This window comes from Scophthalmus maximus, chromosome 17, assembly GCF_022379125.1.
Source record: "Scophthalmus maximus strain ysfricsl-2021 chromosome 17, ASM2237912v1, whole genome shotgun sequence".
NCBI classification, from domain to species: Eukaryota; Metazoa; Chordata; class Actinopteri; order Pleuronectiformes; family Scophthalmidae; genus Scophthalmus; species Scophthalmus maximus.
Window position 1 is genome coordinate 19,085,890 of NC_061531.1, and position 14,589 is coordinate 19,100,478.

Genomic DNA, 14,589 nt, shown 5'->3' on the forward strand with positions numbered 1-14,589 from the left:
CCCGCGACATGCTTTCACTGTACGGCCAGCGATTTACATTTCACCCTCTCTTTACTTTTATGACCTTCCCTAAGGTGTGTCTGGAGGTATTGGGTGTGTGTGTCGCTAACCCACAAACAGCGAAGCTCTGGCGATCGCAGGGGAACTCTTGCGTTATGATTTGATAATGCGGTTGTTCAAATCAAATAAGGTATCTCATTAACAGCGGAAAAATACTCGTCCTCACACTATCTACTGAGCCGATTAATGAAAAGAAAAAATAAATAAAGAGAGGTTTTAACACCCTAATATCTGGGGGGTTGAAAACGTGCAGTTTGAAGACTTAAAGGAAATACATATTTTATTCTGAGCAGCTGTAGAAGATATTTTAGTGTGTAGAAATGCTTTCTTTACATGCAACGCCCTCCAGTTTTCAAGGTTTTGTACCCGTGAGCAACATTTCAGCGCTCGCAGGCCGGTCGAGGCAGACGCATCCGCTGGGTTCACATCTTGTGTGTAAAATAAGCAGCAAGTCTTAAGTGTCGGGTACTCGTAGTGTAGAACTACACTGCAGTGCAGCGCAGCATAAAGGAAAGGCGGAGACAGATGTGTCATTGGAACACATTGTTATTGTTCCGCGCGAGGAGACTAAATGAACGAGAGAGAGTCAGCGCACACACAGACGCCCCTCTCCCTCTTTCACCACCCCTGTATTTACACACTTCTTAAAAACACTGTCACGCGGCGCAACTCACTGACAGAAGTTATCATTACACAAAGCGCTCGATTCCATAATTTATAGAAATCGCCCCCCCCCATGTCCCGTCCCCCCCGCCCTGGTCATGTGGAAGTCTCCCAAAATAAATTCAAGTAAACACTTACGCGACAAAGAGGCACTCACAGTGGCCTGGTATGCATAAACAGTATGAACAGTGTGACAGTGTAATCCCCCAGCCTCGCAGCCCCCAACACACACACACACACACACACACACACACACACACACACACACACACACACACACACACACACACACACACACACACACACACACACACACACACACACACGGACTTCAGGCCGAGGTTGGAAAGGGGCCTAGACCCCCCCACTTCACCCCCCCTCAAGTACCGATGCACCAACCCAAATCCCCAACAACCCCGCCAACCCCACACCTGACTCCTGGCAAAATCCGATCCATCTTCCATCGCAATAACACACACACACACACCTCCATGTTGTCATGAACAGTGTTCAGCGAGTTCATCTCCGGGGATGTTGTCACTTTTTTTATCATTTCACCAGGACGTCTTATTGTTTACACCGTAAATCAATCAGCTGTGGACTTGGTTTGAAAAGGCCATTTCCCATGATGCCTTTTTGAAACTGAGCATTACATATAAAGGATGCAAACCTTAAAAGACTACATGGACGTGTTTCACTTACCTTCACAGGGAGATAATAATCTTCTTGACATGAACTAATAACACAAAAGAAGCTGCTCTACTTTTTTTCCTTTATTTTGGCTCCTTGTCAAACTAGAGGCAGCAATTCACTCAAATTCTTATTTTCCCTTTTTTTCATTGTTTCACTGGCCAGAATCCAGATTTGGATGCTGATGACTAATGTTGGGATGTAAAAGACCAAATGAGTGATATTGATATTTTCATTTTCTCTCTTGTTTGTGTTTGTGTTTGGACTCGTCTCTACCTCTGAGGATTGTAAACCGAACTGTGGCTGGTTGAGTTAGAAAAAAAACACAAAAAACGGCAGGCCCGGGATGGCTGCTATTCGATTTCAAAGGGAATGTTTGGAAACCTGATCCGACCCTGCAGCGAGGCATACCTTCTCCACCCACGTCCCCCTCGCCCCTCATTCTAAATCACTCCACTGGAGCAGTGTAAACAAACTTCAGTTTGCTCTCTGATATTGAGAGGTTGAGACAAGCGGCAATCCTCCGCTATGACAACATGGCCTCAGACAGACGATGTCATCCGTCTTACCTCACTCTCCATCCATCACTGCGCCGGAGTCGACATGTCTGACAGTCCCCACTCTCGCTTTCCCCTCGCTGGCACATACGGGCCCTCCTCCACATCTGTCACATTTTCCTCCAGAGCTTACTTTTATTACACACCAATGAACTCCGCCTCCTCGCCGCCTCCTCGCCGCCGTGGACACCTGAAGGGCAAGCAGGCAGGGAGAGAAACCTATTGATTAGTCACGGTGTCTGATGTCACCCCCGGCTCCATAAACACTGTTTCTTTTTCCAATTGCCACTCAGCTACCTGTAAGACGTAGCACAGGATGATATGGAATTGCACAGTTGTGGTGGATATAGATGGATATATAAAGTACAGAAGATGATGATGAATAATCAAAAACAATAATACAGTATGGAAGGACAGTAGTGCAGCACTATTACTAATAAACTGTACTCTAAACTGTTGAGATAAAAGTGAAACATAACCGTAAGTCTTAGCCAGAAATAAGAAAATGGTATTGACAATGTAGCAGCTAGCTGGAAGCTTGAGAAAGAAATAAACTATTACCAACATGCTTCAACATGTTATAAAACAAAAACCTGAAAAAAATGATATACCTCCAAGTACAACCTGTGTCACTGCTAAAAGGTAAATGTCAGCATGCTAACATGCTAAACTAAGATTGTGAAACATTATACCTCACAAGTTTGCATGCTGCTATTAGCATCTTGCATCTCGCGGGGGGGGGGGAGTAAGTCCTGGTCAGAAGACCTAAGTGACCTGCTACCTGTGAAAGTCAATGTCGTAGGTAAACCTCTCTTCTTTTCGCGTTACTGCCATAATAGAATATCTGCCACTGTCAGGAGCAATTGGAAAACTTGGCTGGTGGCCAACCGCCATTAAATACGAAGTAGAAGAAGAAGGAAACAGAAATACGCAGAAAGGGTTAGAGAAGAGCGGACGACAAACCAGCAGATGGTTCAATAAAAAGATCGAGAAAAGTGTTTGACATAGAAAAGTCGTTTCTCTCACAGTGAGCGGTTTTCTTTTTTAACAACCGCAAGACAGAAATCTCCCTCTGCTGTGAAACTGAGGTAACAAAGTCAAACTGTATCTAACCAGACAGAAGGTGCCAGCAGGAAGTTTGCCCTTCTTTTGTTTAATCTGCTCCGGGGGGAAGACGCTGCTACACTCTCCTCACCAACCGTCAAAAGACTCCTCTCCCAAACTGTCCGACTCTCTCCACCTCACTTTTAAGAGTTTTAAAGTTCTTTAAAGTTAGAAAATCATAATTTTCTATAACCTCCACATGTGCTTCATTAATTGTCTGCACACCGGCGGGCTCCTCCACATAAAGCCGGTGGCACCAGGAGAAGGCTGCGCTGATAAATCAGCAACAGGCCCCGGCGAACAAGGCCCCTGTTTGCTGGCGGACCTGTGTGCGACAGGACAACTCTATCGGTGAATTTCACAGGTCATTACTCTGGCTCCAGCCATCGCAGCCTCCAGTGGCTCTGGAGACGGCCGGCCTTTTTTTCCCTCTCTCTCTCAGAGACAACAGCTTACTGGGCTTTGTGCTCGCCAAACAAGCGTGTCTGTCTCACAGCAGTAGATTAATGTCCAGATAGAAGGGTTCTTCGCTCCTCGGGGAGACCTGCAAGAGGAGACATCCATCAAGCCCCTCGCAGGCCATTACACAACAACAAAAATATGAAGAGAGCGAGAGAGAGCGAGAGAGAGAGAGAGAGAGAGAGAGAGAGGGGCTCATTGACTGAGGCCTGTCTTCTTCTGGGCCCCGCGGGGGAGAAGGAGAGCGAGACGTTCCTGAATTAAGTCTTATCACAAGAGAGAGAGCTGTGGGGAGGATGTCCTGAATGGAAGCAGAGTGAGTGCTCTGCAGGATAAAAGAGTAAATGATCAGAAACAGGACAAGTCCAGTGAATAAAGGAAAAACTGCAACTCATGATAATTTTCATGACCGTATGCCTGCAGTTCGTTTTCTCATTGTTTTGTCTATGAAACGTAAGAAAATTCAGTTTTACGACCACGCGCGACATTAACGAATATATTTGCAGATTGATTTTCACGCCGATGGACTAATCTGTTGATCATTGCAGTAGAGCTGCAACTAACGATTATCTTCATAGATTAAACTGTCGGTTATTTTCTCGTTTAATCGACAAGTTGTTTGGTTCATAAAATGTCATAAACTTGTGAAAAATTAAGATTGTGTTTCCCGAAACCCCAAGATGACGTTTTGTTTTGTCCACACACCAAATATATTCAGTTTACTGGCACAGAGGAGCACAGACACCATTTACGTATATTTACATATACGTAAGAAGCTGAAATCAGAGAGGTTTAACTTTTTTTCCCCTCCTAAAAACTACTCGAACCAATTAATTGATTATTGAAATAGTTGGCGAATAATTTAGTAGTCGATTACTAATCAATTAAATGTTGCAGCTCTACATCGCGGGCCTGGCTCCTCACTGCTGTGTGGGGCCATAACGCAGCTTAAAGAGCATTTTCATTAAGTGTCACCTGTGAGTTGTGTGTGTGTGTGTGTGTGTGTGTGTGTGTGTGTGTGTGTGTGTGTGTGTGTGTGTGTGTGTGTGTGTGTGCTAAACACACAAACCCTCAGCCCTCCACATGAATGACAGTAAACAACACAGGATCTCTGGCTGCGCTCCCCCCCCCCACCCACCCACCTCCACCCCTGAGGAGAAAGGGGGTCACAAACACACACAGCATCTGACCAGCCTCTTAATTTGTTTAAAAGCAGCCAATTCAAACAGGGTGCCCCCCAACAGAGAGCAAAATCTCGTTTCCAAGGCTGTCGCCATGGCTCGGGCCCGCGTTGCTCAGGAAGGAGATCAGGACGCCGCTGACGACTCCGCTGACTTCCAAGCGCACACACAGCTTCACAGAGGCGCCAGGTTGTAATTAACGCTCTGCAGATTACGTTTACAGGACCAACATGGTCTGCCTGAGTTTTATTACCGACTGGGGGGGGGGAATACATACACAACACTGTGTTTGACGCTGTCCTGTCCCGTGTGAGAATGTTTGACAGGTCTTACGTCTGCCAGTTTTCCAAGCAATGACCGTATTAAAAGAGAGAGAGACACACCGCAGCCTGACAATAGTTATCTATTCCTGTCCCCCCGCTATCCGCAGCTTTAATTCATTTATTCGGGCCCACGCTGTCGGTCTAACGGTCTTATTAGAGGAGCGGTGAAACTAATCCATTTCTTGGCAGCGGGCATCAGACAGCTGGGCGGCAAAGGAGTCACAGCAAAGTGGCCCACATAATTGGGGCGTAATCGTTTTCATGCAGCTACTTGGGTTTTCATCTTTCGAGGCCGAGCGGCGCTTCGCGTTAACATGCTAAGGTAATAAAAGAGCCATTAATGTGCCCGAGACCTCGGAGCTCGAGGGGCCAAGTCGTTCACTTTTCATCAGGCGGGCCATTTGGTTACAGGTTCCCTCCTAGTCAAAACACACGTGCAGACATAGTATGGTGCCCGCCGAGGTCCAAAAAAAGCCTTTTCGGATTAAATCTTTTGAGGTAATATCTTGAGCTGTTGAATTACCGAGTCAGAAACTGGTTCAAACGGATTCTTCGGCGTCACTCTCAGATCTAAAAATATCAGATAAGAGCTGAGCTCATCCAGCGCTAATATTAGCCCCTTAGTTAACGCGCCGAACACTTGCGCTGTTTAATCACAGACGACAGTTTGCATTCTGGTGTCCACACACACACACACACACACACGCACTCACACGCATTACAGTGCGGCTGTGGAAAACATCTGCACCACTAGATGGCAGATATCCCCCTGACATACCGACCAGCCCACAGTCGGGACAGGAAAAAGAAAGACACTTTATACTGGCTACTTAATAAATATGGACATTTATCTGTTTTTAAATCCCCAATATACTAAAAACAACATGCAGCAAATTACTCCAAAAAAAAACCTGTCGACAACTAACAGTTGGCAAATACGACCGAGGGAGTGAATTATAGATCAGAAAACCCAGAGGTGTCAAGGCTTGACGGAAAGAAAAAAGAAATAGAAAAGCCTGGGTTTTCCATTTATCTCCCCAAACCACACTGGTGTGTTCTAAACACTTCACACCAAATTAAAGTGAAGTGGAAAAGCCACTCTCTCCAGAGCAGCAGCAGCGCTACTTTCCACTCCACGGCTGGATGATAAATCTTTCAGTCTTCCCTCCTCTGCCGGTCTGCTTCTCTTCTTTCATAAGCTTTTTTTCCCCGGCTTCTTCTTCTTCTCTCTTCTGGTTAAGGCAGCGAAAGATTCGCTTTGCTCACAAACAAGGCACAATAACGGCTGGAGTTTTTTTTTTGGCGAGGAACGACCAGTGCCAGAAAAATGTCCTCATGCCCCAAGGCCCAGTTCATGTGGAGATGCTCAGGGGCGACAACCGGTGCCACACCGGAGGCGTCACATTTTAAGAATGTACGAATGCAAAGCAGTGAGCAAATATTTTTTATTTCTACAGAATAGTACAACATTCCTTAGGGGTATGTATCCAGGACACCCTCCCAGTTAAAAGAATAGGTCGACTTTCTGTCTGCTTCCTTTCCAAGAGCTAGATGAGAAGGTCGATACCAATCGTAGGGCTGTTAATTAGCCTAGCTTAGCTTAAAGCCTGAAAGTCTGGCTCTCTCGGAAGAGAGAATTCTTACAACACCTAAAGCTCGCTAATTACCATGTTGACTCTTGTACATTTAATTTGCACACCAGCGAAAAGTAGAAAACAGCAATTTGCAGTTTTAGGCGGGGAGCCGTGCCGAGGCCGTTCGCGTGATAAACAATCACTTGATTAATGCCTCCATAAAAACCAAAACCCGTGTAGAGCGAGTATTAGATAAGATCAAGAAATGTATCCTTGACACATTTACTCAAATCTCACTGGTGAAATCGGGGATTAAAGCATGAAGCCGGGGCCTTTCCTGCCAGTAAAAAACCATAAAGCATTTATGTGACATGTTTGTGCAGCACCTTGACTGGAGGCAATTACTGTATATCAGCAACCCACAGGCGTGTTAATGATGGTGCTCCTTCATCAGCGTGGAGACGCAGCGTGGATTTCGTCTCGGTCTGCGGCGCTGAAGGGTTTTTGTCCCTGATAATCTTTGTATGTTGAACTTCCGGAACTTCCTCAAGACCTGAGCAACGTATCTGAAGAAAATTAACCGACTTATGGGCCTGTGGAAGCTTATATTCAAGAGAGTTTTCTTCCTCTCTGGTCAAGACTATGTATATTAACAGAAAATATGTCAAGAAAGTCCCACTGATTAGTCACTTAGGTCCCAGGGATGATATGCGAGCCAGATAAAAAGCCCATACCGCCAAGAAAACACAGCTGCCGAGACGATGCTGTGAAGGGATTACCTGATATAAAGTGTTCTAAATTCTTCCATAATAAAACTGAACCTGTTTTGAAACAACGTCTGTGCGTCCATGTACTGCTCAACACTCACTGCTAAGCGACCCAGCTGAAGCCATCCAGGAAAGATGCCAAACATATCCCCAATATCCCAAACGCCTTCCTATCCCTTCCTATCGTGCTACGGTCGCCAAAACCACACCAAATTGTGAATAGTCCTAAACCATCCTGAACCACGAACTCTGGCCAACGATGTAAGAAAACAATCCAGTTTTCTGGCTATTTAATCTTCGATTGTTTTAAAATATGCCCATAATAAGTCCCATATCAGTTACCTTCTTGCTGTTGCCTGTTGTGATCTTTGCGTTTCTTCCCAACAGCAGAGAATCTTCGAAAATTGGGTTTGGCAGCTATAAAAATCAATCTGTACCAAATTCAGACGGAAAAGTGACTGACCAGACATTCATTTACACATTGCACCAACTTAAGTTTGCAAATCTATAATTCTATAACTTCTGTCTTGACATCATCATTGAGCAATGTGACTCTCTGCTCCGAGATAATCTGGTGGCCCCCCATCTTTACACACAGAGTTTCTTCCAGTATCACGATGTTGTTGGTATGAAATTACTATCTAATTGTATTCTAAGAAGCAGAAATAATATCCAATCCAGGAATCTCTACAACCCCTCCTGAAGTGATCTCTTTAGATACTTAACATCTGATCAAAGCAACAGCCAAGTGCGAGGAACGTGCATTCATAAATATCCTATTTTAGCATTTTAAAGATGACAGGATGATAGGAAAGACTTGGCATGGCACCTCAGGAGCGGGTAAAACCTGAATAATGCTCGAGGCTCGAGAGGTGCCAGCGGAGGGGGTGGTGGTGCATTTGGGAGAAGCAGGGAGACACGGGAGAGGAATGATGGACGGCTCACACGCCAGCCATTGTGAGAAAATTATAGCTAAGTGCCGCCAACTCAGGCAGCGTGGCGGCCAGCCAAAGCCCCGGGACAACAAAGACCCAGGATCCCTGTGAGTGAGTGAGCGCCGGCCTGCCGCGGAGCCCCAAACCTTCATATTTACATGCAATGCTCAAGAGTTAATTGCGTTGAATTCCTGCGCTGGGCGCAAAGTGGGGGCTGCTGTTGCTTTATTTTACATAACAAACACACTGTTTCTGCTCATTCCTGTGCGTTTCCAAGGAGCTTGAACCCGAAAGGTTTAGGATTCTTGCAAATCAGCAGAGCTTAAATCTTGAACAAAATTATTAATCATTGGTGTAAAATAAATTTCCCCGAAGTTTTGTTTATATATTCTGTTGTTATCGGGGAGCTTTCATCTTATAAGCTGCATTGTTGGCTCCCTGAGGAAAACATTGAAGGTTCCACACATTCCTCCAATTACCCTGTGTGTTTGGGAAATTATTTGTATTCGATTCAGCTTCTCAGGAAATGTTCATGTGTGCGTTTTCAGCAGCAGGAGAGCCAAAGGGGGCCCCTTGGACACAGCAGACCTCATCCTCACAGTAGTTGATGGACAAAAGCCAAAATGTGTCAGGGTTGCTACGGTTCCTGATCTTTTGGTAAACGAACGGTGCCCTCTCGACTCTCCAGACTTGGCAGCGGCGGCCCGTGCACATCAAAGTAGGGCCTGACCTTGCATACCATATGAGGTTTGGATTAACGAGCTCTGGACATCAAACAGCAGGATCACCACCCACGAGTCATCAAACCCGGCTCGGTGAAATTTACAGCGGACAAAAAAATGCTGGAAAAATCAACATCAACCCATCGCCACGTATCTCAGTTTGGACATCGTGACCAGGACGGGGAGCGGCAGCAGCAGAGGATATTTCAAAAAGCCTCCAATTATCTGATGTGTGGGAGAGCACAATGAACTGGGCCGCATGCCAAACAGCATCTTTTACCAAACAAATAAAACTTTTGACAGGACGTGTCTGCCTCGCGGAGGACTGCACACCAACAAACTGATCCATGCGGGGCAGTGACAAAGGTTCCTGTGAAAGTTCTGTAAACCGAAATTCAAGAAATAACATTCATACTTACAAGAAGTAATTCCATATCTGCTTACACCAGATAACATTTCCAGAAGGTTACGGTCGGGCTGAAGTCAGGCCTTGAACCGAAAAACAAGTGGTACGTTTTTCTGAAGCGGACTCGGAAACTTGAGGACTTCTTAGGACTCGAGTACTCTCGAAACAATCGAGTTTGTGTCGTCAGACCACTTCTGAAGGTAAAAGTGTTTTAGGATTGGCCACGCTCCACGGTGGGTTAGGCAGTCGCCGACGTGTGACCTTTTCAAAGACGCGTATCGAAAGACTCACCAGCTTCTAGATTTCTAACAGGCTAAATATCTAGACAGCCACAGCCAATCAAAGGACAGGACTGCGGCGTAGTCAGGGGGGGTTTCTCCTGATGAAAGATCGTGTAAGGGTCTGACCCATAAATTCATGCCGGGTAAACTGCCCAGCGATCTAATGACTGTGAAAGTCGTGTAGGCTAAACTTGGCATTTGGCGGAGGTTTACTGTATTATCATTACTTTAACCACTATCATTAGGACTTCTCCTAAAATGGGTGATAATAAAATGGGTTGTGCAGATGGCAGTTTTTCTGACATCAAGACAGAACCTGACAAATAACCAGGGGTGCAATGGGTAAATTCTGTTTTATCATTGATCAGTTTCCCAGTTATAGTACGATTAATGGTTTGGGTCTGTGGAAAGTTGCGCAGTAGTGAAAAAATGTCAAAGGTGGAATCTTCGAGTGTCTTGTTTGGTTCGACCAACAGTCCGAAACCAAAACAACTAATTGGACGGACCGACCCAACTGAGCCCGAGATAGAATAGAAGATAAGATACTTAATCTGGAATAGCGCTCATACCTGCCAAGGCCAAACTACCCAACAAACTGACAAAAAGATGGACCCTTTCACCTGATCTGCACAAAAATTGAATGGCTTCTTCACTGGCCCATCATCCAGCCCTCCACCACGTTGGTACAAATACGTCCTGTCATTTTGGCATACAGACGACTAAACAAATTGATCCTGTTCATCTGTAAACTGATCTGAGATCTGAGACGACGAGATGTGTGGTTGTGTTCGCCCTAATCTGTTACTCTCCATATTAATTATCAAATATTGCAAATATTTAACATTTCAAACGTCAGCCGTTGATTTAGCAGGACTCTGGTCCTATTCAACTGGAGCACAAGCATAAAAAAAACTTTCTATGTGAGAATAAACTGGGAAAAAATGAGCTCCAACCTGGCGACAGGTTCCCATCTGAGCAGTGTGAACAAGAGAAAACAGCAGCTCCCTGTTCCACTCGGAACGAACACCTGTCGGCAGCGCGGGGACGTTTCCCCGAAGCCTCTGCTGCCGCCACAGCTGGACATCTGGACGGCGAATGAATGCAACTTCTTTATATATTTGCTCATAGTGACAGATGTGTGCAGACGCATCCCTCTGGGTCATTAAAGCCGCGCTTGTCCGAGCTGTGATGTTGGAATCAGACGGACAGAATCTCAATTCACTTAAAACTAAATCAAAAATGTGCCACAAGATGAATTTGTGAAATAACTTAAACACTTTTCAAATGTTTGTTTCACTTGAAGCAACAAAAATGTATCACGACTGTTTTTAATCATGTCGGCAAAACTGGCAAGACTGAAAATCAACCTAAATCCCCTTTATGTTTATGGACATTTATTGAAACTCTCCAACAGCAAAAAATTCACAAACTAAACATCGGAGTTCATCCTTCACTAACTCAAGGTTACTCACCAGAGCTTTCAACTGCATTTCACTCTTCTTCAATTGCTTCTCACTTGAGGACAACGGAGGCATCACAGAATAACTGTGATGTCACAATGTTACGGAAGTGCATCAATCATATCTAGCCGCTAGTCTGATACGCCCACCCGCAACAAGTGAGAGCGAGTCAACTTCCTACTCACGCTGGAAGCGGTTGACCAATCACAACAGAGTGGAGCCAGCTGGCCAATCAGAGTAGACTGGGCTTCATCGGGAGGCAGGGGCCTTAAAGAGACATGACCTAAAACCAAGAGGAGCTGCAGGAAACTGATGTGTTTACTGAACATTAGAACATGTAAACCTTTTCAAGTCATAACCCACATTAAAATGATCAACCTGAATACGAGCATAATATTTCTCCTTTGATGTTGATGCCATTCAAACTGCTTCACAAAGAATTGAAAAAACACTTACAAGAATCATTAAGTCATTAAGACAAATTAGTTTAGGATCTTTCTGCAAAATGCAGTGGATTTGGAACAAAGCTTTCAAAAAGATGACAGATGGAGGCACCGTTGGGTTTTCTCAGGATGATAAATCATTCTAGGACTACGAACATTAGGACTCTGAGAAAAGGATGTAAAACAGAAGAAAAAAAACTAATTGTTTTATGGCTCAAGGTGATTGCAGGCAAAAATTTACCAGACCAAGAATTAGAACTATCGCAATTACTGCCTGATGAATGATGGGGGCAGTTCACTGTCATACTTTCTCATGTACTAATTTGAACAAAAAATAACATATTTGAATTTTGACTCTCTCGAGGCCTTTTCAAGTTTTAAAACACGTAATGTTTCTTGGAACGTCTATCGCCAGACAAAACTGTTTTCCGGACAACCCGGAGTTGAGAAGATCAAAAGGTATTTTGCAGCTTTCATCATTTGAGTGGTTTTATTATCGGCGTTGCCGTCTAAGCACAGTGGTGAACGTTCACCCGAAACCTCGTCATTACAGCACATCCTTTTCATGTGCCGCTCCGTTTAACAGCATCATTTGAAATATGTCATTTTCACCGAATAAACAATCGCAATGCACTCAACTTGTTATTGTATTCGTAATGAAGGTGCCACGGAGGCTTCCTCTGGGCTATTAAAACTAATTTCATCATCTGTAATAAAATTAAATAAAAAAATGAATGTCTGGTGTGTGATATTGTTGGCAAAAGTAAGCAGGAGAAGTTTTTGCTTTGATCAGGGGGAAAAAAACTATCTGAATGCTGTAGGAGAATTTAATCAGCAGCAATGTTTTGGCTCGAGAAATATCTGCATAGAGAGAAGGAGAAAAAAAGTAAAGTGGACGAGGTTAACAGGGGGGTAAAGGGAGTAATAAAGCGAAGCCCATAGAAACCCAAAGAGATCATTAAGGTAATGGATTGCTGGTGGCTAAAAGCATTACAGTGTTTTGGGTAAAGACCTGCGGATATGTCGAGGCCGAGCTGACGGCCCTGAGAGCCGAAGGGCCACGCTCACAGGTGACGAAGGGGCATTAGCATTAGCCCTGTATCATCCTCCAGACTTGCAGCTGGTGTTAGCAGGCACCGGGCGCCCTGTCAACACGTAGTGTATTACTACACACACACCAATCGTCGCGACAGGCCGTCAACCAAGAGCTGTGGGCAAAGAACAACTTGTGTTGCTCTGGATGCGATAGGACACACGGAGGGAAGATCTTGAAAATATAGTCACGAAAAGGGATATTAAAAGGGTTTATATGAAAAGTCAAAGCTATGCTCTGTTTTCCAGGGTCAGCTGTTAACAGACTGTTGTCTCTAGGCCTTCGGGGAGATTTAACGCCCGACTATGACACACAAAACCTGGACTAGGGGGGAAATCCACAGAGCTTGTCAACTTTGCGAAGCCCGACCGTCGTGAGCTTTACGCACAGGGACAAAACGGTATCATGTCAAAGACAAGAGGATCACTGTCAAACACTTGGGGGGGGATCGGACACGCACATACATCAAAAGGGCCGTTGCATTGTGTGTTTGTTTAAGCAGTTTGTGCAGATATCTTCACCCCCCACCTTCCTCGTGTGTGCGTTTGCTATCCGGTGACAAGTGCAGGGATTTGTCTGCTGCATGTGTACGTGCGGAGCCGGCCTCTCTCGGGCTGAGGAGCATCATTATGGACTAACACACAACTAAAACAAAACACAGGCTTGCTGGTGCCCTGCAGTCTGCCCAGCTGAGGCTGTGGAGGAGCCGAGGAGGAGGAGGGGGGAGGAAGGTTGTCTCAGTCGGTGTGAGAGAGAGAGAGAGAGAGAGAGAGAGAGAGAGAGAGAGAGAAGGAGCTACCGAAAACGTCCAATGATTAGAGAAAGTGAAAGGTGGAAAAGTGTGGTTGTAAATTTCACAGAACCCATGAGGTGGTTTCGTGTTATTTGGCCAAATTTTGTCCAAACTCACAGAACTTAATATTCCAGGGGAGGAGAATCCAAACAGTTTCCAAAAATATAAAAATGTCCTTTTGAATTTTGGGGAAAATGCTAATGCACAAGAAGAAGACATCTACAATGTTTTGTTTGGAGCATCAGTATTAAAAATACAGCATCTTACAACTTTTATCATGAGCTGGTGCAGAAGATAAAGCATATGTTATGTTGGTGTTTAAGAGTTTAAGCTATAGGGCTGCAACTAACGATTATATTCATTATCAATTAATCTGTTGATTATTTTCTTAATTAATCGATTCGTTGTTTGGTCCATAAAATGTCACAAAAAGTAGATTGTGTTTCCCCAAAACCCCAAGATGATGTTTTGTTTCGTCGACACACCAAAGATATTAAGTTTACTGTCACAGAGGAGCAAAGAAACCAGAAAATATTCACATTTAAGTAGCTGAAATCAGAGAATTTTGACTTTTCTTTAAAAACTACTTGAACCGATTAATCGATTATGAAAAATAGTTGGCGATTCAATATAGACGTCAATAACCAATCGATTAATTGGTTAACTGTTGCAGCTCAATTTATTATGCCAAAGTATTAAATGCAAAATATTCTGACGTAGCAAAATTAATAGTGTTATATTAACTACTACAGCACTACTTATTGCTATATTGCAGCTGGAGGAGGTGGAGTCAATTTCAACTCCTGTATATATATTGTATATAGTTCAAATACTTAAGTATTGCAGGTACAAAATTTTAGCCACTTGCATTTAAATCAAGTGTTTCCATTTGATGCTTCTACTCAATTTGACAGACAGTTACAGATTGAGATTTTAAACAAGAACACAAGAATTTATCTATTATATCACTTGCAGCCAGGGGTCTTTATGAGAACTTCTACTCTTGATCCTGGCAGATGACACATTTACATAATCAAGAATTTCAAATGTGGGACTGTTTTTCTGTTCTGTTTTTTTA

At 44.2% G+C, this 14,589-nt stretch overlaps 1 protein-coding gene across 1 annotated transcript in view; it reads right to left on the minus strand.

Moving 5' to 3' along the window:
* LOC118289488 (RNA binding protein fox-1 homolog 3-like) overlaps window positions 1-14,589 on the minus strand; it is a 451,402-nt gene that overhangs the window by 409,464 nt on the left and 27,349 nt on the right. Inside the window, exon 2 of the mRNA XM_035616538.2 lies at window positions 1,983-2,160. The gene's annotated coding sequence lies outside the window, so the exon portion shown is untranslated. The remainder of the gene's footprint in view (window positions 1-1,982; window positions 2,161-14,589) is intronic.